Source organism: Olea europaea, chromosome 10, assembly GCF_002742605.1.
Source record: "Olea europaea var. sylvestris chromosome 10, O_europaea_v1, whole genome shotgun sequence".
Taxonomy (NCBI): Eukaryota; Viridiplantae; Streptophyta; class Magnoliopsida; order Lamiales; family Oleaceae; genus Olea; species Olea europaea.
Window position 1 is genome coordinate 24,530,017 of NC_036246.1, and position 25,816 is coordinate 24,555,832.

Sequence of the window (25,816 nt, forward strand, 5' to 3'; positions counted from 1 at the left end):
TTGCGTGCGATGCACATTCCCAGAAAAGGCTGCTGATAGCTGATGGTGATCGAGGTGACGCGTTTTACATAAGCGTGAAGGCCACAGCTAGATCTTAGGCGTAGATCAAATATAGCGTTTCATTTCAACGGCCTAGATTGATGATGCGATTGACGGCCCAAATTGATTGCATTTGAATTCAACTATGGAGATCCGCTGGGATGCCCTATAAAAGGTGGACTTGAGCGTTTGGGGAGTTTTTCACTTTTGCGAAATCAGAACTCCATTTTCTCTCAAAATCCTTGCATTTTTCGGTGGTCTTCCAGTATTTTCCAGCGTTATTCAAGCATTTTTAGACGAAAACTCCAGTTTCCAGCGATTCTACAGCGTGTCTTGGCCATTTCCGATTGTGGATCCCCCATTCCGTGAGTTTCAGTAAGTATTTGACATTTTTCATTTTTGAGAAAATGGCTTCTGAGGGTAGTAGTAGCTCGGGAAGGGGGCTGGAATTAGTACGAATGGACGAGCCTATTTTGACGACCTCCTCCGAAATTTTCGAAGCGATAATGGGGAGGGGGAATATTTGGAGAAGGCCTAATCACCTAGTAGACACGTCTATGCATTGGGGGGCGTCGGATTATCCTTCTAAGTTGAAAAGTACCAACCTTGATAGACTTAGGGCGGAGTATAGGATTTCGACAGTGTAGATCTGATCCTACCCGAACTCGATGAGAGGGCCTGCTACCCCAGGCTAAGGTGCGTGGCAATTAGTGAAGCAATTCTTAGGACTAGCCTTAGGCTCCCGATCCATCCTTTCTTTTGCCTAGTGCTTAGGTCTTATAATCTAGCTCCGACCCAATTGAACCCGAACTCTTGGAGCCAAATGGTAGACTCCTGTATGTTGTGGTAGGAGGCATCGCTTGAGGGTAGAGATGCCCTTTTCTGTCTTCCAGACCCTCTACATCCCCTAAGTAGCGACTGGGGGGATAAGACCAGATGCTGGTATTACCTGACCTCATGGGGTTCCCATACTCCATTCGTACTAGATCTGTCGAGCTCCATTAAGAAGTGGAAGAGCTCGTGGTGTTGGGCTGCCGGGAGATGGAACACGATGGAGGGGGATCCTCTGGCACCTCTTACGATCCCCACGAAGTATTCTACACTTAGTGAGTACTGGTTGCTTTGCATTTGGGGGTGTCGGATTACCCTTCTAAGTTGAAAAGTGTCGACCTAGATAGACTTAGGATGAAGTATAGGATTCCAGACAGTGTAGATATGAACCTACCCGAACCCGATGAGAGGGCCTACTACCCCAGGCCAGGGTGCGTGGCAATTAGTGAAGTAATTCTTAGGGCTGGCCTTAGGCTCCCTATCCATCCTTTCTTCCGCCTAGTGCTTAGGTCTTATGGTCTAGCTCCGACCCAGTTGAACTTGAACTCTTGGAGCCAAATGGTGGGCTCCTGGATGTTGTAGAAGGAGGCGTCGCTTGGGATAGAGATGCCCTTTTCTGTCTTCCAGACCCTCTACATCCCCAAGGTAGCGACTGGGGGGATAAGACCAGGGGCTGGTATTACCTGACCTCATAGGATTCCCATACTCTATTCGTGCTCGATCTGTCGAGCTCCATTAAGAAGTGGAAGAGCTCGTGGTGCTGGGTTGTAGAGAGATGAAGCACGATGGAGGGGGTCCCCCTGGCACCTTTTACGGTCCCCATGAAGTATTCTACACTTAGTGAGTACTGGTTGCTTTGCATTTATATTTATTCTTCTTCGATTCAGATCCCAACTGATATTTGTTTGCTTTTGAAGGTACTCTTTCTCGGTGTGAGATATCCACCGACGACTTTGATATCATCTACATCATCTATCAGCTACATCCAAAGAAGAGGTCATACCACTAGCTGATTAGGAAGAACATTCACTTCGTGACGCACGATCTGATGGCTTCTCAAGGTAAAATTCCCGAAGTGAATACTCTGTAATAGCTTTCCAGACCCTTTACACTTGTAATAATTTGCCTTTTTCTTTGTAGATAACTTTAACAGGAAGATGCCTCTGAGGCCTGACTTCAAGACCATATAGAAGATGATGGCCGAAGCGAGAGCCTTAAAAACCTCCTCCATCTGCATACAAGAAGCAGATGGAGGATCTGGTGGATGCTAGCAAGAGGCTCCAGCCTCCGATAGAGGAGAAGGTGGCGGAGAACCCGGAGGCCAACTTGTTACGGAAGGGCAAGAAGTCTGTTGGCCCTTCGAACCGCCCAACAGTGGCGAGGCCGCCTCCGGTCCTAAAGCAAACCACCATACCTACTGGGGTGGCCATCTGGGAAAAGACACCTGCGCCCTCTGAGGCTTCTCTTGCCTTGGCTACAGCTCCAGTTGCTACTGTTCCAATTGCCCAAGTGCCGGGACAATCGAAAAGGAAGAGAGCCCGTCCTTCGAAGGAGGAGGACTTCTTGGGCACAAATTCAAAGGAGTCGGTGAAAGAGGTGCTGGAGGCTCTTCCTCTGGAGACGGTGGCGGTGGCAGTGGCTGTGGCACACAACAAGTATTGGACGGAGGAATGGAGAGACCACACCGCCGCCTGTACCGTTGAAGACCTCATTGCTGCCAACAGTGCTCGTGTGGCCCGGGCCCTAAGCACAAGCATCCAACTCGAGGGCTTAGTGAAAGACCTCAATGCCAAGAGAGAGGACCTCACCAAGCGTCTTGAGGAGGCGATGTATTATGGGGACACGGTGCGGGAAGACCGGGCCAAGGCTTCAGAGGAGGAGAAAGCAAGAAAAGAAGCTGAGGCCCAGCTGGCATCTGCTAAGGGAGAGATTGAGTGGCTAAAGAAGGAGCTCTATAAAGTGGAGTGCCAGGTGGCTACAATGACCAGAAGGGTGGATCATGCCAATGAGCACCACCGGCTTGCCACGGAGGCTTTGGAGGCCTTAAATAAAGAAAAAGCTGAGCCGAGGCAGAGGGCGGAGGCCCAGGCTGAGGAAATTACCTCCTTGAAGGGGGAGATGAAGTCGGCATGGGAGGTGGCAGTGCAAAACTTTATCGACCATTTCGAGGAGCACTTCCTATACGACGACTTTGTCAATTACTGGGCCTCTTGAAGTGCCTAAGGACTATTGGGTCGGCTAAAAGAGGTCCACCCTATTCTGGACATATCCTCTTTGGAGGCAAGCTTGACAAGTTTGTCGAGGAGGCTCAAGAGGTCTAGGAGAGGGGTAAGGCGGAGGCTGGTGCAGATGATGCCCCAGTAGAATAGGGTCATTCATGTAATGGCTTCAGCCTCTTTTGTAATTCAATTTCAAATGAATGAAATGAAAATTTTTGTTAAAGTATTGTTGCTTCTGCCTTTTTATTGTGTTGAGCTGTTTAGACTTGAGTATATGAATGACAAACACTTAAGTAAACAATAAGCACCACTTATCGATAATAGTCGATATCGGAGCAATAACATATTACATAACCAAGGCAACAACTCATTAACTGGTTAGACATAAAGAACTGAAGTATCATTACTTATACGTTACATCATCCATCACTGAGGCAATTTCAGCACTTAGCAAGATAGGGGAGTTACAAATGAGATCGCATCGTGACACACATATTAGACAGCATCGAGATCGAACTGAAACATACGTTCATCATTGATAGTACTTTCTCAAGTGTTCGATATTCCACTGATGAGGCAGTACTCTCCCTGTCATATTTTCGATTTTATAAGTACCAGTCAGGACTCTTTGCAAATGCGATAAAGACCCTTCCAATTTGGTCCAAACACTCCGGCCCCAGTTAGCTTTGACGATTGGAAGACCCTTCTAAAGACGAGGTCCCCCCAGCTGAAGAGTTCGATTTTTGACTTTGGAGTTGAAATAGCTGGTCATCTTCCTTTGATACTTGGCCAGTTTCACTTGGGAGGTATCCCTCATTTTTTCGAGGAGGTGGAGCTCGTTCATTCGAGCTTCGTCGTTAGCGATCTCATTAAAGTGTATTCGACGATGCGATGTGACCCTTACCTCGACAAGGCTCATGGCTTCGGCTTCGTAAGTCATCGAGAAGGGTGTCTCCCCTGTAGCGGTTCGGCTAGTTGTACGGATGGCCTAGAGGACATGGGGAAGCTCATCAACCCACGCCCCCTTCGAGGCGTCAAGCATCCATTTCAGGGTATGCTTGATGGTTTTGTTCACTACCTCAACTTGTCCATTTGCTTGGAGGTGATGATGCGTCAAGAAATCCTTTTTTATCCCCAGTTCTTTGCATAAGTCTCACATCTTCTTATTGTCGAACTGTTTCCCGTTGTCGAACACTAAGGAGTGAGGAATGCCGAATTTGCAAATGATGTTCGTCTAGACAAACTTTGTAGTATTCGCCTTGGTGATCTTAGCAAGACGTTCAGCCTCGACCCACTTGGTGAAGTAGTCAATGGCAACAACAATAAAAGTCGCGCTTCCTCTTCCTTTTGGAAGTGGACCAATAAAATCGATGCCCCATTTGGAAAATGGCCATGGACTGGTGACCACGGAGAGGCTTTGAAAAGGCTGTCTTTGAATATTTGAGAAGCGCTGACACTTACCACATTTTTGAACGAATTAGAAAGCATCCCTTTTCAGGGTTGGCTAGAAGTAGCCTTGTCGGAGCACTTTGTGTGCCATAGCCATTCCCCCAGAGTGATTTTTGCAGATCTCTTCGTGGATTTCCCTGAGTATATACGTGGCTTCTTACCCTCCTACACATCGGAGAAGTGGTGAGGTAAAGCCTCTTTTGTAGAGGACATCCTCTTATAGGACATAGTGCAGGCTCTCCTTCTTAACTTCCTCGTCTCGCTTCTTAAAGATGGTAGTGACTGATCCTCAAGATAGGCCATGATGGGTTGCATCCATGCTGGGGCACTTTCTATCCATAACAACTCTTCACCTATGGAGATGGAGGGCTGCAACAAGCGTTCAATGGGGACAATCTTTAGCAACTCTGAGTCTTTGCTGCTGGCTAATTTTGATAAGGCATCTGCTTGAGTGTTCTCGAGGCGTAGGACTTGGATCAATTCGAACCTCTCGAAATCTGGGATTAGGTTCAGGACCAATTTTAAATATGTAGTCATGCTACTGTCTTTGGTGGCAAAGTTCTCGTTGACCTGACTCACCACAAGTTGAGAGTCGCTGTTTGCCAAGAGCCTTCTGACTTGTATTTCTTTTATGAGCCTAATGCTTGTAGAAGGGCCTCATATTCGGTAGCATTGTTCGAGAATTTAAAGCCGAATCTTACTGCTTAATTTAGCTTATGGCCTTCCGGGCTTTTCAAGACGATCCCAACTCCAGAGCCAGTCTTTCCTACGGATCCATCCACGAACAAGTGCCATGTTGGGGGCTCAGCTGGTTCCATTATCACCTCCATTTCTAGCACTATGGCAAATTCAGCCACAAAATCTGCAAGGACTTGTCCCTTGATGACATGTCTGGGTCGGAACAGTAGGTCAAACTCATTGAGCTCAATTGCCCATTTTAGTAGGCGGCCCGAAGCTTCCGTTCTCTGTAGTACCTGCTTTAATGGGAAGTTGGTGAGAACTTCAATTGAGTGGGCCTAGAAGTATGGCCTCAGTTTCCTTGACGCCGTGATGAGGGCGAGTGCCAGTTTTTCTTCGAGATAGCGGGTTTTCGTCGGGAGTAATGCTTTGCTGACATAGTATACCGACAATTGATGGTCACCTTCTTCTCGAACTATGACTACGCTGACCGCCTCGCTCAAGACCACTAAGTATAATAGTAGTGATTCCTGTGGTTTAGGTTTGGATAACAGAGGCGCCTCTCCAAAGTGCTTCTTCAGTGCTTAGAAGGCTTCCTCGCACTCATCGGTCCATTGGAACTTCTTCTCTTGCTTCTACACTTTGAGGAAGGGTAGGCTCTTATCAGTGGCTCTGGAGATAAAGCGACTGAGCGCAGCTATCCGACCATTGAGGCTCTGGACCTCTTTCGGCTTCTGAGGTGACCTCATTTCCAGTAAGGCTATAATCTTTATCGGATTTGCCTCATTCTCCTTTAATTCACAATGTACCCCAAAAACTGACCCGAAGCTACACCGAAGGTGCATTTGAGGGGGTTCAATTTGATTTTGTATTTCCTAAGAATCTGAAAGGTCTGGTCGAGGTGACTTACGTGTTCATTCGCCTGGAGACTTTTGACTAGCATGTCGTCCATGTAAACTTCCATGGTTTTGCTAATAAGTTTAGCAAACATCATGTTGACCAGCCTCTAATATGTAGCCCCGACATTTTTCAATTCAAAGGGCATGACTTTGTAGCAGTACAGTCATTTGTCCGTAATGAACGATGTGGCCTCCTCATCAGGTCGAAACATGGGTATCTAGTTATATCCTGAGTACGCATCCATGAAGCTCAAGAGTTAATGTCCGGCAATGAATCCACAAGTTGGTCTATCCTCGGCAGTGGAAAGCTATCCTTAGGGCATGCCTTGTTTAAGTTTATGAAGTCTACGCACACCCTCCATTTTTCGCTAGGCTTCCTGACAAGGACCGGGTTGGATACCCACTTTGGATAAATGGCTTCTCTGATAAAGTCCCTGTGGCTAAGCTTGTTGACTTCATCTTTGAGCACCTTGTACCTCTCCGGGTTGAACGCCCGTCTTTTTTGCCGATGTGGGGGCACAGGAGGCATTGATGTTTAGGCGATGTCAACTGATGCTTAGGTCTATTCCTACTATGTCATCATGCTTCCAAGTGAAGACATCCATGTTCCTTTTCAGGAAGCTAATCATTTGTACCTTCACTTCAGGGGACAATGACTTTCTTATTTGCAGAACCCGACTGGAGTCTTCTGGGTTGACGGAGAAAGTTTCAAGTTCTTTCATTGGTGTCGCGTTTGGTTATGAGCCAGTTATTTAGGGGTCTAATTCATCAAGAGGGTGCCCTTCTTCAGGGACCTCTTCCATGTCAACGTTTTCTTCCTGTTCGGAGGTATGCCCTATTTCAAGGGCGTCGAGCATTTTCACATCCAGTTTAGGTTCTCTCGCGACCTCCGTTATGATTACATTAATAGTGCAGGGCTCTAATTTTTGCAGAGAGGTTAGATAACTTGCTCCGAAGCCCATCTAGTTGCCTCGAACCGTTGCAATTCTATGCTCAGTTGGGAACTTCATACACAGGTAATGTATGGAGGTGACAGCCCAAAGATCTTTCAAAGCGGGTCTGCTCGATACTCCGTTGTAGGCTGATATGTGGTCTACTACCAAAAACTCCATGAAATGTTGGGCCACTAGGGGAGCTGAACCCATCTCGACGGGCAGAGTAATTCATCCTCGTGGGATGATGCTGTCTCCAGTAAATTCAAATAGTGGTTCGGTCATGGGGATCAGCCCGTGTTCAATTTGTATTTTGTTGAAGGTAGAGCCAAACAGTATGTTTATCGAGCTGTCATTGTCGACAAGCATGCGTTTGAGTCCGTTTCTAGCTTCTACGGCTCTTGCTACCAGTGCGTCACAATGGGGGTGGTGAACTCCTTGTGTATCTTCTTGGGAGAAGGTAATCGGGGCCATCCTACTGGCTTCTTGGGATTGGTCGACAATGTACGTGAGTATCGACGGATCCTTTACTTCCCTTGTGTAATTCATTTGGGCATTCCTAGTGTTGCCGCCGATGTGAGGTCCCTCGATGATCGTGTCAATTTTCCTTATGATTTGGCCTCCAGAAAATAGGGCCTCATTTCTCTGTCCGGACTCTCCTCTGTCCCTCGATCCTCTTCGTTGGGGTGATTGATCTCTCTGTCTCCTTTCACCCCTAGTCGAGGAGGCGGATCTCTGGGGATGTTAATCCCTCTTGGAAGGGTATGGGTTATTTCGATCTGAGCGTCGCGGAGCGTCTCTACATTTACTGGTGTCATGTCCATAGAGTTGGTGGAAGTTGCAGTACCTTGCCCCTTCTAAGAGTCCGTTTGATCGCTTCTTCTTCTTCTTTTGACTACTATCAGTACCCTAGATGGTCCCACCTCAGCATGGACATTCTCGTATGGCAATACTGGCACTGCATTTAGCGTGGCAGAAGCTAGTGCCTGCCCGGACATGGGAGCTATTGTATGCCTTGCCTGGGTCCATTGCTGGGTGACAAAGCGCGCTGCGAGTCCTCGACCTACCTGCCTTTGAGGTGGAAGGAGTCCTCGTGTGGCACGATTTCGGTGATCAATCATCTCTTCACTGATGATCTCAACTCTCATCATTTCCACCAGTTCGTCATAAGTGATAGGATTCTTGCTGCGTAATTCCCTCCAGAACAAAGTGTTCATGTTGAGGCCGCCTTTCAAGGCTGAAAGGGCTTCTCTGTCAGTGACTTGCTCGTAGTAGGTGATCTCGTTTGTAATCCTAGCGAGGTAGCTTTTCAGCGTTTCTCTAGGGGCTTGTCTCATAGCTTGCATGCATTGCACTGGGGCCTCTCATTCTTTACGTGAGAGGTACTAGTTCAAGAAAGCCTTTTTTAGCTCTGGCCAACTCCTAATGCTCAGAGGAGGCAGCCTGTTGTACCACACTTCATTTGCTCCGACCAGGGTTAGGTGGAAGGCTCTGCATTTCAAGGCAGGTGACCTCCTTTGATACTTATCTGTGTCATGTGCTTCGTCAGGTGCTTCTCCGGGTCCCCTTTTCCTTCATACTTGGGGATTTTAGGTGGTACGAAGTTTGTAGGTATCGGGGAGCCTCGGATCTCCCTTGAGAAAGGGAGATCATCATCATCATCATCAATCTCTTAAGATCGACATGGCCCTTCAGAGTCCCCTTCATCTTACGTGTTTTGGGGGTAGAGGTGCTCTTTCTCGACTACTCCAATCAACTAAGTTTATTCTCTCCTTCCTATTTCTAGGTGGAAGGGGCACTTGTTCTTGTTTTTTCCCTTGTCGAACTGATATTTCCACTGAGCGGACCCTATTACTAGGGTCCTGCCCTATTCGGTCAAAGACATTGACTGACTTTTGTGCTTCATATTCTGGTGGGAAGTTATCCCCCAATTGTGGTTCTGTTGGCTGGCTCCCTTGCACATAGGACGTGACTTTCGTACCCACTTCTCTGGAGAGAGAGGTTACTCTGTGTTGGCTCATATGGCGTCGGGAACAAGATGCAGGGACTTTGTGAGCTAGGTAAGATTCTTGGAGCACTTGGGCGCCCTGGTGACCTTGGGCTCGCATGAAGAATTCATGCATCGCCGTATTCTGAGCTGCGATCTCTCTTGCCAGCAGCTATTTAGGCCATTCCTTCAGTGAGCATGATCGTTCTTTCACCTCGGCAATGCCAGTGATGGGGCCTTTAGTGAGTGACGTTGTTTCAGAGCACCTCTTCTTTAGAGGCATCCATCCTGGGGTTCGCGTCCTCATTACTGGAACTCATCTTATCTACTTCTTTTTCAAAGGTGATGAGGATCTGGGTTGTAATTTGACTTTGTTCTTTTTCAAGAACGTCCATTTTCAGGGTAAGTCAAGGGTTTTCCGGTGGCTTTTTTGGTGGAGAATGTAGACCTATGGATGGGAAGTGGTTCCCATAGACGGCGCCAATCTGTTGACCTCACTAATTGGACCCTCCACGTGGCCAATCGATAGCTACTCCACGTAATCCTCCCTGCGCAAAATCAACGCACGATCAGATGCACACGGCCGGAACCAGCGGGGGTGGCGGCGGCCGCATACACTCCGATGGTCAAGCTAGCTTCTGGTAATCGGAACAGAGCCAAGGTTGTGCAAAAACAGTGGGGAGGAGAATATATATTTATTTGTTATGAAGAGCTAAGTTGTAAGAGTTTCATTACTTTTGCCCCTTGTCAAACCTTGGGTATGAGAACCGTTAGATGTGGGACATGTGTATGCATCTGACGGTGTGAGGCGTCTGCTCATAGGCGTCAATCAGCCGCATCTATAGAGTGGGCGGATAATAACTTCTCCTGAGTTGAGTTGACATAAAGTTGATACGTCATATCTACTACGCTCACGGAAACATCAAATTAATTAAACTTTGGGGGAACAGAGTATCTTGACACAGATCTCTTTCTGAAATTGATGACAGATCCTTTGACAGAGGTCGCCGGAGTGCATTGTACTTCAGGGGTCAAAGCCAAGAACGCTTCGATTGGCTTAATACAATTGTTCGTGCCTCGCAGCGTGTTAGCGGCTCGCCAACATTGGTGATGGAGTCACTTCAGATCCACATCGGATGGGTGTTGGACACCTCGTATGACGCAGTGGAAGACTTTCCGAAGTGGTTCAGATTGGAGCGTAACATTTCCTGCATTTTTCTAATATATACCTACATTAATAATGATTTAAATAAGATTAATTTATATTTGTTGATAACAAAATATATTGAATAGAGGCATATTAGAAAATTATCTGTCTATATACTTTCAATCAGGAAAGTGTCCTATAATTTATGACAGGCTAAAATGAAAACTATGTCCATCCTTATGGAATGGAGGTAATATTATTTTAACTTACAAAACTTCATTTTTAAAAGGAAATCTAAACTTACTTTTTCAAAAAGTAAATTTTGAATACAACTGAAGATGTTATTTATTGACTTTCAACAATTTAAAATCATCAATTTATGTAATGTTTAAAGTTTTTCACTTTATGACAAATTAAGATAATATGAAGAATAGTGAACATAAAAAATTGAATTTTCATACTGATGAGTTTAGTGAGTATACGGAGCAAAAATCTAGAGTGGCATCGAATTCATTTGCAAATTGAGATAAGGCACAAGTCAAAAATGTGATCATGAATCATTTAAGAGTCATTGTGTCAAAGTTGGTAGCCGATCAATAGATGTTATATAAGGCTTGGCAAGCAAAGTTTTGTCACGATATGTTTTTGTAAAAGAGGGCGAAAAGGACCCAAGCTCATTAAACCAAGACAGCGGCCACATGAGTAAAGACTAAGTCATTGAAAAGATAAGGCGATTTGGACTTCATGAGACAGGAGATTGTATATTTAACAAGGAAGCTAGCCCTCTTCTGCATTAAACTGATCTAGCGTGAAGGTTCTAAAGGTGACAATCACGAGTTTCTAGTTTATGATAACTGTGGTCTTGGGGCACCTTTCTACTTGAGATTTGATTACGATAATATAGGAATTTTTTTAACTAACTAAATAAAATATAGCTTCCTGCGATGACGTCAAAAACTTGTTCGTTAAATTTTTCAAGTATACGATATCATAGACGAGTTATAAAGAGTGAATAAAGTTCCACAAGGACCGAGTATTCAATTAGATTCCAAATAATACTAAACTTTAATCGAATAGTAAAATTTTGTTGATATTGATAATTGTTAAAACCTAAAGTCACTAAAATCACAATAATCTTGAGACCTCCTACATTATTGCATTTTAATAACAATTCAACTAACTAACAATATTTGTTTCTTGATGATTAATGTTTCTATTTTATTTCATAATCTATTTCGAGTAATAAAAAAAAAAAATCTTACATATGACACCATTATTTCTATGAAGGATGTGAAATCAAGTCGTTCAACCAAGCAGATTTTAGAATATAATTATGAATTAAGTTCCAAAAATATTCATTATAAGATCATGTCTTTAACAGTATATTTTTATTCTTTGTAAGACTCTACAATGATCAATACTACATGCTATAATTTCTATTCCTTCTCTTGAACAAAATAGAAATCACAATTATTCAATAATAGATCAAGTAATTGAAAGCAAATAACCTAACAATATTGAAGTCATAAAAGTATTTAGGGTAATTAGCACAAAACGTCCTTGCCTTTCAATGTTATTGTGCAAAACGTCCATACCTTTCATTTTTTTGACATTTTTACTCTTACATTCACCTTTTACTGCATAAATAATCATTTTTCACCAAATTTCTCGTATAAAATGACAAATATATCCCCTATTAAAATAGAACAATAAAAAAGAAAAGAAAAGTTAGAGAATAAATTGTAATTATATTCCCAAACTTTTTAAAAAAGTGCAAATGAATCCAAATAATTTATTAAAAAGGTAATTAGCACAAATTGTCCATACGTTTTATTATTATTATGCAAAACGTCTATGCCTTTCATTTTTAATATTTTCATCCTTATTTCATATTTTATTGCGAAAATCGTTATTTTTATCCATTTTCTCAATTAAAAACTGTAAAATGATAAATATACACTCCTCTTTAAAAAAAGAAAAAAGAACAAATTATAACTATATTTCCAAAATTTTCAAAAAAAAGTATGAATAAATTTCAAATAAATAATTAAAAAAGAAAGTGATTTTTGTTTTTTAATTATTTATTTGAAATTTATTTGTACTTTTTTTTTTTGAAAATTTTGGGATTATAATTGCAATTTGTTCTTTATTTTTGTTTATTTAAAGTGGAAGATATTTTTGCAATGAAATATAAAAATAAGGTGAAAATGTCAAAAAATATAAGAATAAATTGTAATTATATTTCCAAACTTTTTAAAAAAGTGCATATGAGTCCAAATAAATTATTAAAAAGGTAATTAGCACAAATGTCCATACGTTTCATTATTACTATGCAAAACGTCTATATCTTTTATTTTTTTTGATATTTTCATCTTTATTTCATATTTCATTGTGAAAATCATTATTTTTATCCGTTTCTTCAATTAAAAGCTGTAAAATGACAAATATACACTCCTCTTTAAATAAAAAATAAAAAAAGAAAAATAAAGAACAAATTATAACTATATTTCCAAAATTTTCAAAAAAAAAGTATGAATAAATTTCAAATAAATAATTAAAAAAGAAAGCGATTTTTGTTTTTTTTAATTATTTATTTGAAATTTATTTGTACTTTTTTTTTTTTTTGAAAATTTTGGGAGTATAATTGCAATTTGTTCTTTATTTTTGTTTATTTAAAGAGGAAGATATTTTTGCAATGAAATATAAAAATAAAGGTGAAAATGTCAAAAAATATAAAAATAAATTGTAATTATATTTCCAAACTTTTTAAAAAAGTGCATATGAGTCCAAATAAATTATTAAAAAGGTAATTAGCATAAATGTCCATATGTTTCATTATTACTATGCAAAAAGTCTATACCTTTCATTTTTTGATATTTTCACATTTATTTCATATTTCATTGCAAAAATCGTTATTTTCATCTATTTTTTCAATTAAAAGCTGTAAAATGACAAAGATACACTCCTCTTTAAATAAAAAATAAAAAAAAGAAAAATAAAGAACAAATTATAACTATATTTCCAAAATTTTCAAAAAAAAAAGTATGAATAAATTTCAAATAAATAATTAAAAAAGAAAGCGATTTTTGTTTTTTAATTATTTATTTGAAATTTATTTGTACTTTTTTTGAAAAATTTGAGAGTATAATTGCATTTTATTATTTATTTATTTTTGTTTATTTAAAGAGGAAGGAATTTTTGCAATGAAATATAAAGATAAATGTGAAAATGTAAAAAAATTAAAGATAGGAACGTTCTGCACAATAATAATGAAAGGTAGAAATGTTTTGTGCCCTTTTAATAATTTATTCGGACTCATTTGCATTTTTTAAAAAGTTGAGGAGTATGATTGCAATTTATTATTTAGCTTTTCTTTTCTTTTTTATTGTTTTATTTAAATAAGGGGTATACTTGTTATTTTACACAAGAAATTTTCGCAACAAAAGGTGAATGTAAGGGTAAACGTACAAAAAATGAAAAGTAAGGACGCTTAGAACAATAACATTAAAAGGTATAAACGTTTTGTGCTAATTACCCAAAGTATTTAACATCAAATTCTTTGAACTAACATTAAAATTTCAAAATAAAGGATTCATCGTCAATTTAGTGTTTAGAAAATTAATCGAGCATCATGAAATTACACAAACAACATTTAGAATGATGATACATTACCTGAATTTTAATTGTAGAAAGAAAAATGGAAAATAGCTCTTGAACACTTGAAACTCTTCAATAATTCTTGAATAATCTTCTCATCCTAAATTCAAGAAGGTATGAAAATTGCATATCATCATGTGTTTTTGTGTATTAAAGCTTCCTTCCCCCTAATGATAGATGAACATCTCTATTCATAGTCCAAGATTAGGTTAAAATTTGTGCTTCAATCTCCTTCCATGTAGAAAGCCTACTTGTATTAAGAAGTCAAATTTGGGCTGCCCCGTATAACCATGTTGTCATGGTTCAAAATCTTGTCATTGTTTTTCATAATCATTCAAAATGTGTAGTTGAAAATTTGTGAGTTTCATGAAATGTGGTTAAAATTAATTACTGACTTTGACTTAAAATTTTAATTCAAATCAAATAGGGGTTAAATTATGTAGGTATGTGCTGCAGTCAATTAGCTATTATTTATTGTGTTAAAAATAACTAACTTATTAGTATTTGTAATTGATTTATATTATAAATAGATAAAAAAAAAATTAATGTTGTGTAAATGAATAGTGCTTATTGGTCTCTGGAGATATGTGAATAAAAAGTAATTTGAGTGTTTATAAATAACTTAGAAATATGAGCTAAATATAGACTCAAATAAAAAGCTTTACTGATCATTTGAAAGAGATCACCAATTATTTGGAAGAGATCATCTGTTAATCTCTTATATATAGTACTCAAGAAAATGAAATAATTTGCACGAGTTGGCAAACACGTTAAAATCAGTGCCATAGACAGGATAAGAAAAATGAACACAAGCTGTTGGTGGTTAATCCTATTTTTCACTTTTTTTTCCTGGCCATTTGCCTCTGGAAATTATAATTTCAATGGAATAAAAGCTTAAAATTCTAGATGACCAATACTAATGAGTTCTCACCGCAAGGACTGAATTTTCTGTGGTATCTCGTGTTACAGCATGCGCTCTTTCCATTCCATTAGCACTTTATGTTACACCTCTCATTTTTAGTCAAGGTCAAGAGAAATAATTGGTCAAAGTCAAATTCAAATAAGAATTTAAGTGGAACAACTAATTTTCATGGGACTTAAATTGTAATTATAAATGTTCAAGGGCTAGAAATTGTGTAATATAGGAATTAGGGATTTAGTTTCTATTTTTGAAGATGTGAGCACTAAATGTGATATTGTATGAAGATTGGGGGACTTGACTTGCAAATACCCCATAATTATCCATTAACTTAGGAGATAAACTTCCATTTTTTTCATTTTTGGGGGCAAAAGTCGAGAAAGACCGACAGAGACCAAGAGAATGGAAGAAAGAAAGGAAGAGGAGGAGTAGAAGAAGAGGAAGTGGATTTCCAAGCTTGGTGCTTCATTTCTTCAATTTCTCATTTGATTTAGAGAGGTAAGAACAAGTATATTAAATTAAATTTTCTTAGGGTTTATGGAAATTTTGTTTCAATTCAAAACTTAGCTAGAATTAGGTATTATTAATATGTATTTGGTGTTATAATTAGAAATATAGCAAAGAAATATGTTTATTTGAATGTTGAAATTGAAGAAAGTGGAACTTTGTAAATGAGTTTATGAAATGGATATTTATTCTTTGATCTTTTTGGGATAATATGATGTCAAGCACTTAAATTAAGGATTTTCGGTTGATTTCTCCATTTTTAAATAATTAATATAAGCCATTCTGGGACAAAATCCTACTCAAGTGCTGCTTATGAAAGTCTACCCAGAATAGCGCTATTTTTGTAAAAGGTTTTGATACCAGATTGTAATATAGAAATTGGTGCCAGATTTTAATATTATGGGATTTTAGTGCTGTTTTTGTCAAAGCTCTTATTTTCAGATTTTTAAAGATTTGAATGAAGTTATATGACAAATATTGAAGTTCATGTATTGGACTAAATTCGGTATAGGGGTTATATATGAATAAGGTAGTAATTTTAAGGAAGTGTGAGTGATTTAATGGATCTTATAATGAATGGTGATTAGTTGATAAATCATTAAAGAGACGAAAAGTTGGGGAATTGGAGATGTAAGAATAAATATAGAAGTTGAGAAGTTGTGGATTTGTATTAATTTAATTGTCAGCTTTTAATTTGAGTAATTATATCGTTATTTCAAGTAGTGATGTGAAAGCTTGGAAAGACTTGTCAATTTAGCCAGATTTCTATCCATATATCTGTGAGAGGATATAAAACTTATTTTTCAAAAATTAATATTTATTAAATTTATGTTAGATTAGAAAATTTAGTATTTCATATAGTTGATTTGACAGCATGATTTTTAGAATAAAATGAAATTATAATCCGTTATTTTTAAAGTTAAATTTTGTTCAATCAAATCATTTGATTAGCATGTTATATGAATATAAATGTTTCAGTATAACTAAAGTTATTTCTAAAAACACTAGAGAGTACCTAGGTGATTTTACCCCAGTTTGTACCGGTGTGAATGTGTTTACACAGTGTATGATCAGTTATGGTGATTTTACCCGCTCTGTATTATTGTGAATGTGTTTTCATAGTGTATGACCAGATTATCAGAGGTCTTTGGGACTCATTCTCGTACACACATAGGCTTTGGCCTATGTACTAGCGCGATTAGCCTTTGGAGTAGCTCTGCTTATGTATGACCAAATTATCATATTTGAATGACTTTGCCTTGTACATCGAGATTACTCTGTACATGAGTAAGGCTATTCATTGTGTACTTTTTTGGCGTGATTTTTCAGTATTTCTACAGCTTAACAGTTTTCAGATTATAGAATTCAGTTAATTCAATTTTTAGAATAAAGCTTTCAACTTATAGTATTGAGCAGCATCAATATTTCATAGTTTTTCATGAATATCAGATTATTTATAGTCATTATATTTTATAGTTGCTTTTCTAGAATTAAGAACGAAGAATTTTATGATGCAATCATATTTAGTTTTAAAAGCGTTACTAAATTTTCAAAATTTCTAAAAGTTTTAGTAGTGTAAGAATTTTCAAAAAACATGCATAAATAGAAAAAAGTATACTTATTTTGAAATTATCCACCCACTGAACTCTAAGCTCATATTGCTTTTACCCCTTTCTCTTTATCAGATAGCAGTCGAGTTGAGAAGCTAGGAGCCTGTCGATTCATCGAAATGAGGCACATACATGGTCATCAGTTATATGACCCATTTTGTCAGTTTATTTAATTCATATTTTTTTTGAGGTAAATATAGTTTTTGTTAGAAAAGTTTATCATGGGCTCACTACATATTTGATATCTTTGATACATTTGAGGACTTTTGGCTGTAGAGCAAAGTAAAAATACTGATTTTCCAACATATTATTTTGACTAATTTGTATTTTGAGGAACTGGGCACCTGATTTATATTACAGGTATTGATTTGAGGAAATTAGTTATTGTTCAGGAGGTTTTAGTTCATATTTCAGGGGAAATTTTGTCAAAATTTTGTTGAATATATTTTTTAGTCAAGTAAATCAAAGCTGCCTTGATGGTGGGTCCGACGTTTAACTGGTATTTACCATCGGCGCACGACACATGTTGAGTCCACTAAGGTGATCCGAGATAGGTCGTTTCACTTTATTCGTAGACATTCTGATAAAACAGAAAGAAATCAAAGAAATAAATGTAATAAATAGGGTATGATCATTTCAGAGTATAACTAAATTTGAAAAAAAGAAAAAGAAGTAATTCAACAAAAATCCTAGGATGGTTATATTTTATGCTACAATTGAACAAAACCAACAGCAAAAGCATTATTCTCTAAAGCTTAGAACGGCTAAAGAGAGTACCTAATTAAAAACAGCAAACAAGCAATATGAGTTGTGAACTAATCATTATTGCAAATACTTAAGATCATTTCGATGGAAATGGAATGAACAAAAAATGAATTATATCAAAGCAAAATAAGATCTTGTACAATCAACGTTCCTCGTTACTCATAACTTGGTGCAAAGCTAAGTTCTTTGTTTTTACCTATTGGAGCATGAGAAATGAAAATAAAAAATATTATTATTATTATTATTATTATTATTTTGGATTACAATGTTAAGATCTAGTGTTCCAACTTAAAAGTCAACTTTATTAGGAAAAATAGCACAACTTTTTATAAGTTGATCTATATTTATCTTTATTTGACGTGAATTATATCTTTTAACATGCCCATATAAGATACTGACTCGTTTGAGCAAACCAATTTTTAAATTCGTGTGCTCATTTTTTGAGTCTTAAATGGATCGAGTTGCTCGTTAAAGTTTAATGAGTTTTGATATTATGTTAAGATTTGAAATTTTATCTTAGAATGTCAACCTTATTAAGAGAAATAGCATAATTATTTATAAGTTGGTGTATGTTTTCATCTTTAGTTGATGTTGAACTTTGTCACTTAACACACAAGGTTTAGTTTGTACTACTATTACTATCGAGAAATAGAGTTATTCTTCTTGGATAGGGCAAACGTGGCCCTGTCCATCTAGCATAACTCTGAGAAGTATAGCAATAAGAAATTGAAATCTAAGAACAACTAAAAACAAAAAATTTAACGTAATATTTTCCTCAATTTATAATGATTTTTTCTCTGACTCTGAAATTTTAAATATATTTCTCTGTTGTCAACTTGAAGCCATGTAGTGTTCAGTTCTTGTTAGAACTGAACCGAACCCAAAATTTTCAGGAATTTAGTAAATGGAACCGTTATATCCAAATTTAATTATAGAACTGTTCGAGTTCGGTTCCATTCAGTTCTCAAATTTCGTATTATAATTAAACTTTTTTATATTTACAAAGTTACATTAATTCAACTAATGATATATTTAATTTTAGTTCTTATAAAATAATGTAGTCCAATTTTATGTATCTTTTGCGTCTCTCTTTGCTGAGTTCTTCATAGATTTGATTGTTAAAATTACAGGAAGATGAAGATATCGAGCTCAAAATAACTAAGAGAGGTGTTGTCGAACTTTAATTCGATTTCTCCAAAATGGTAGAAACGGCATTACGGTAAAGTAACCGATTTGGATAAAACTTAAGTCAATTTGATTAAATTAATTGGCTTTGAACTGAAAATTAGAAATAGAAAAATCATATTTTTGGATTTGAACTAAATTAACTAGTTATCAAATTTATTGAGAAAAAATAAAATAATTTAGCTTATTTAAAATAAATTAATTAAAAATTTGAGGAGATTCATTTCTTTGGTTCTTGATCTAAAATCAAGAACTGAATTAAATCCGTTGATTCTCGATTCAAATACACGTTTGAGTATTTAATTTAAGAAGAATCGCTCAATTCGGTTCGATCGATTCGATTTCGAAGAATTGTCCAGTCCTATTTTCAGGTCAGTAGTAGTTTTTATTCACTTGACCAATGGTTCTTTTGTGATGAATTAACCATTGTATATTTTATTGAAAATTATAAATCTCATTTCTATTTCGTTGAGATTAAACAATTTGAAAAAAGGAAAAGAAAAAAAAAAGAACACTCAAGAACACGTTGTAGGTTCACCTCAATGTGAAATTACATTATCTCCCGACGCTGCAGTAATTCATTATGATAAAAAAAAAAAAAAGATCTACAAGAGAAAATCGCACACCTATATCATCTAGCCTCTCTTTTTATGATAATAATAAAGACTAATAACAGCTCCCCCCATTTATAAGATAAATCAGGGCAAACTCTATGAAATGACAATAATTAGGCTTTACAACAGAACATATTTATGGTGTTAAACTCGATGAAATCCACCAAACTAGCTAACCTAATTCAATTTTATCTCATTAATTTCAACTTAATTAAGATGTCTATTGACAATCAAGTACTCAAAAAATAGGTGTCTTATCCCAGGATAAAATGGCAATCGCCTTGGGGTTCTAACACCTCTAATATTTTTTTGGTCAATATAATAAATTAATGAAATATATTCTACATATAATATAGATTTTGTGTTGACTACATGGACGAGAGTCTGACTATTAAAGATTCTTTAATAATTCACCTTATATGTACTATTGAAGAATTGGTGGATGAGTTATGCGTGGGCAAATTATGCTCTACAAGATAAGTTGGAGATAATTAATCTAGTTGTACAAAATAAGTTGACAAAAATGGTTAATTAAACAAGTTTTGGCATAATCTTGGCTTTTAATTTCAAATGATTTTAAAAAAAATATTTTTGAAATGACTAGTGTGGATGTTGTTTTATAAATCAACTTTGTCAACTAATTTTATACAAATGACATGACTCAATTGGAGATCTTGTTATTACTAGATCAGTGTGTTTGAAAATAATATTTTAAAAAAGCTTTCAAGACACAATTGGGGCATTATGAATTTGTTGTAATTTATTGATTCCTACTATTTTCCTCGTAATGAAAAGTGAGTTATTTGGTTTTATTAAATTTAGTAACCAACCAATATGATTAAAAGAGGGTGATTATATTGATACCACAATTTTCATTTGTTACACCACATTTTAATTGCGTTTAAGTTCTATAATCTTTTCTCATTGTAGTAATTATTTTCATGACTTTTTTTTCGTTGAATTCTTATCTTCTACTTGTTAAGAAAACTAACAGTTAGCATGCTATATTGGAAGAGAGATGATTGCTTGATTAGAGTAAGAGGCATGATTGCTTGATTACAACATATTTTTTTTTCTTTCATTCATTTTAATCTTTATTCTTTCTTTGTATACAATATTCAGCCTTCATTGTAAACTCTTATATAAGTGAATACATGTTTCTCGTCTTGGCACTTTGGACCAACACCATTTTATACAATTCTTTCATGGTATCAAAGCTTCTATAGCTTACACTAAAACAAGTTCCTGTCATTTTATTATCAATGGCTTCCATTTCCGTGGTTCCTCTCAACCGAACTTATCTCAGTTGGTTTCGGTGAAGATGGAGGGTACCAATTATCTTAATTGGTCTCATAGCTGCAACTTGCTATACGTAGTGATGATTTGCTAGAATTTGTGGATGGTTCAGTACCCTGTCTTGAGAAATTTTTTGACTTGAGGAAAGCCTACCAAGGATATTGATCCTAAATTTATTATGTGGAACAAGAAGGATCAATTTGTCCTAGGATGGCTGAATGCTACTCTAATAGATAAAGTCCTTCTTTCTGTTTTTGGTTTTATCTCTGCCAAACAAGTGTGGGACTCTCTAGCCAAGCTATATACTTCACACTTGCCTACCCATGTGCAACTATTCAAGCGCCAACTATAGACACTGTTGCATGGAAATAGAATATGCACTGATTATTTATTGCCGCCAAATCCCTTGCCGATCAACTTGCAGTTGTTGGTAAGCTAGAAAGTGAGAATGATCTTCTCTCTTACGTGTTGAGTCGATTGAATTCAACTTTTAATCCTTTTGTCATGTATATTTCGTTTGCCTTGCAATATAGTACTATGAGTTTTGATGAATTCCAATCAGATTTGCTTTCTTATGAGATAATGATCGACAACCAAGCTCATTTATCCTCTATGAAGCAACCGACATTTGCTATAGTTGCTCGCAAAAATCCACATGAGGGAAGAAAGTTGCGTAACAAACGAAATTATACTCCTAAAAATTCTCTAAGACAAGGTTCATGCAAGCCACAGTTTTCAAAGTTTCATCCGCAAAGAGGATCTACAAAGGCGCAAGAAGGGCCATCCAATCTAATGCCCAGTGGCAATGGAAACTCTTATTCTAACACTAGCTGTCAAATTTGTGGAGAAACAAGTCACCAAGCCTTGGACTGCTACCATCACATGAATTACAGTTATCAGGGACGCCATCCACCAACACAACTTGTTGCGATGGTTGCTCAAAGCAACAATATTTTTTAGGAGTCCAATGTATGTTGATTTGGGGACAAGCCAACATATTACTAATAAGATGCTAATTTGTCTTTGTAGGAACCTTATACTGGTGAGGATTTGGTGGCTGTAGGTAATGGATCTGGTCTCTCCATTTCCAGTATCATTTCTTTCTCTATCCAAAATCCTCAAAAAAATTATCCCTTAAAGATGTACTACATTTTTCTAATGCCTTGATCAATTTGCTCTCTATCAATAAATTCTGCCTGGATAACAATTGTTATTTTATTCTAACTGATACTCATTATTGTGTCAAGGACAAGATAACGGGAAAAAAAGCTTCTAGAGGGAAAAAGTGAAGGTGGTCTCTATTCTATCACGTTGAATAAAGTTTTTCCTAATGACTACTGTGCTAGTGAAGCTATATTTAGGACCAAAACCTCTCTTGATATGTGGCATGCTTGACCAAGCAAATCATCTTCTCCTTTAACTTCCCAATTGCTGATTCTTTGTTTCAAGAGTCTATTTGTCCTTATCGTCAATTAGGGAAAAATTAAACAATTATCGGTTAATCGGTCTAATAGAGTGTCGGTTAGTCCGTTAAATCTCAAGTCACTCTTCTGAGCCAAGGAAGGAAGAAAAAAGCTCGGCAAAGACTAAGCCGAATAGGAAAGATTATTCAATCTTAACCGAATAAAGATCGGGATTAGGAGAAAGAGAATAGGATATCCCAGATCGAAAGGAGATCCTCGACGTAAACATTTAGTTCACTATCAGCAAAAGCACCACCTAGTTTAGGAGCATGTTGAGACTGGGCCAAGTTCTCTTTTGGATCAACCTTAGTCTACAAAGGGAATTGGGCCTTTCCTTTGTCTCGCAATGCTCTGTTAGCAATTTAAGCCATCAGTCGTCTACACAATGCACGAGGAACCATAGCCAACTTCCCAATCTGTGTCTTTCAAGTGGTTGTCGATATTATGCTATTTTTATTGATGATTATTCACGTTTTACTTGGATGTATCATATTTCAACTAAATCAGAAGTTTTAGTTGTTTTGTCAAATTTAAACTATTAGCGAAAAACCTTTTCTCTTGTAAAATTAAACAATTTCAATTAGATAATGGTAGAGAATATACTCCAAATCAATACATTTCATTTATTAATTCTCATGGTATTCTCCATTGACTTACTTGTCCATATACATCACAACAAACAGAGTTTTCAAAAGAAACGTCATATTGTGGAAATTGGATTATCCTTATTGGCTCAATCCAATCTTCCAAAACAATTTTGGGTCAATGCCTTTTCCGCTGCCATATTTATCATCAATCGACGTCGACTCCTATTTTACATTCCGACTTTCCTTATAGTCTTCTATTCAAAAGATCACCTAATTACTCTCAACTAAAATCTTTTGGGTGTGCTTGTTATCCTCTCCTTAGACACTATAATACAAACAAGCTTGCCTTCTGCAGTAAACAGTGCATCTTCATAGGCTACTCATCCAATGAAAGAGGTTATCAATGTCTTGATCCCATCTCGAAGAGAGTATATTTATCACGGCATGTAGTGTTTGATGAAATTTGTTTTCCTGCCAAGGATACGTTCATTGTCACTCGTCCACTGAAAGATTTTCACTTATTGTGCATCCAAGATTTTCTCCAAGCAGCTCCTTTGACTGAAATCACTCTTCCTCACCGAATCCATATCTCATCTCATCAATTCCGATCACTCTCCACGTGAACAAGTATCCAACTCTAATATTTTCAGCTCTCTCCATATCTTGCCTCTTTCGGACAATTTTTCTCACTCGGTGGATGATTCTTCACCCATTCAATAAGTCATCTCTCCCACAGAACCCATAGTCACGGATTCCTCTCACCGTTCTACCTCATCTTCCTTACCTCCCAATGATTCAGTTCCTCCTTCCAATCAAATTGTGACAAGATCATAAATAGTTCTTCACAACCCAAGCAATTCCCTAATTTCGTTACCCACTATTTGACTCGACATCCTATATCTGCCTTGGCTAGGATTCCTTTACCTAAAGAACCATTGAATTTCACACAAGAAATAGTTTCTGCAGAGTGGAAAAAGCCAATGGATGAGGAATATTCTACTTTACTTGCCAATAACACATGGACCCTTTGTCCCCAACCTATTGATCATAAAGTTATTGACACTAAGTGAGTCTATAAAATTAAACAAAACGTGAATGTTTCTCTCGACCTTCGCAAAGCTCGCTTAGTGGCTAAGAGATGTAATCAAATTTGTGGCATTGATTTTTCTGAGACTTTTAGTCCTGTTATCAAACCTGCCACTGTTCGCATTGTTTTGACTCTTCTCGTACACTTTGGATGGGATATCAAGAAATTGGATGTGTCTAATGCCTTCCTTCATAGTACTCTTGATGAAGAAGTTTACATTTCTCAACCTCAAAGTTATGTTGATCCACACCATCTGCATTATGTATGCCTTCTAGTAATAAGGTCCTTTATGGATTAAAGTAGGCTCCAAGAGCTTAGTTTAATTGATTCTCTCAATGTCTTTTGGAACTTAGATTTTTGGATCCTCGGCTCATCACTCTCTTTTTACTTATCACAAAACTGATGTTCATATTTTTATTTTGGTCTATGTGAATGAAATTCTTATTATAGGATCACATAACTCATTCGTTGCCTTATTGCTCCAGTAAGTAAAATATGATCCTGCCTTGAAGGATTTGGGGTCTCTTTATTATTTTCTTGGAATTCTGGTCACTCGTGACTCTCAAGGTTTGCATCTCTGTCAATCCAAGTACATATTAGACATTTTAGATCGTGCTCATGTGGTTGGTACCAGGCTGTATTCAACACCATCTACCTTAGGTTCGAAGCTTGCTGCGTCTAGTGGTGATCCTTTTTGTCATGCCACTAAATATCATCAAACTGTTGGTGCTCTCCAATATTGCACTCTTACTTGTCCAAAATTGCTTATTCCATCAATCAACTTTGTCAACATCTCCACGCTCCTACTACTATACATTGGATGGCTGCTCAATATGTCCACTGCTATCTTAAAAGTACGGTTGATCATGGTCTTACTTTCTCCAAGGGGAGTCTTTACTTACTAGCATATAGTGATTCTAATTGGACGGGTAATCCGGGTGATCATCCCTCCACCACTAGCTTTGGTACTTTCTTAGGTCCTTGTTTGATTTCTTGGTGTGCTAAGAATCAATCGATCGTTGCTCGATCAAGTACTAAGGTAGAATATCGGGCTTTAGCAATGACTGTTGCCGGACTCTATTGGATTAGGATGGTTCTCAAAGATTTACAGGTCCCTCTTACACATGTTCCAACTATTTGATGCGATAATTTAGGTACTATTCCCCTTGCCTGCAATCCCATTTTTCATGCTCGCACTAAGCATGTGGAGGTGGATGTTCATTTTATTCGGGAGAAAAGTTTGAATAAGGATGTTGCTATTAAGTTTATTTCTACATATGACCAAATTGTCAATGTTTTCACAAAGGAGCGGGCTTCTTCTCGATTCTCTTTCTCAAGGCCAAGCTTATGGTTTGTCTTCCCCCTATTTGCTTGCAGGGGGATGTTAAGGAAACTAATAGTCAGCATACTATATTGGAAGAGATATGATTGCTTGATTATAGGAAGAGATGTGATTGCTTGATTACAACATTTTTTTTCTTTCATTCCTTTACAACATTTTTCTCTTTCATTCCTTTTAAACTTTATTCTTTCCTTTTAGTCATTATTCTTTCTTTGTACATAATATATAGCCTTCATTGTAAACTCTTATATAAGTGAATACATGTTTCTGGTCTTGGCACTTTGGACCAACACCATTTTGTACAATTCTTTTACTACCTTCCAGTAAATAGTATATCTCATCCTTGATGATGATTTATGTCAAAATATTTTGTTTTCATGCTTCGAAATGATCGAAAACATGTTTCCTACTTTTAAAATATGATGAGAAAATAAGTTGTTATACACTATTATAACGAATGTTTTGGACATAAACTGTTATCGATTATAAAATATTTCAACTAATAAAAAATTTTGAGGATAAGAATATCATGAAAAATTGTTAGTGACATAAATGCTAGAGTAAAAATTGAGAATCTTAAGTGTAATTTAAATGTGTTGTAAG

General features: G+C 37.1%; 1 long non-coding RNA gene across 1 annotated transcript; it reads left to right on the plus strand.

Moving 5' to 3' along the window:
* The first annotated feature begins 15,131 nt into the window (after nucleotides 1-15,131).
* Nucleotides 15,132-25,518, plus strand: LOC111401593. Its single transcript, XR_002704058.1, has 2 exons — nucleotides 15,132-15,255; nucleotides 21,764-25,518. It is a non-coding gene; the product is annotated as an uncharacterized LOC111401593 (long non-coding RNA).
* Nucleotides 25,519-25,816: the final 298 nt, after the last annotated feature.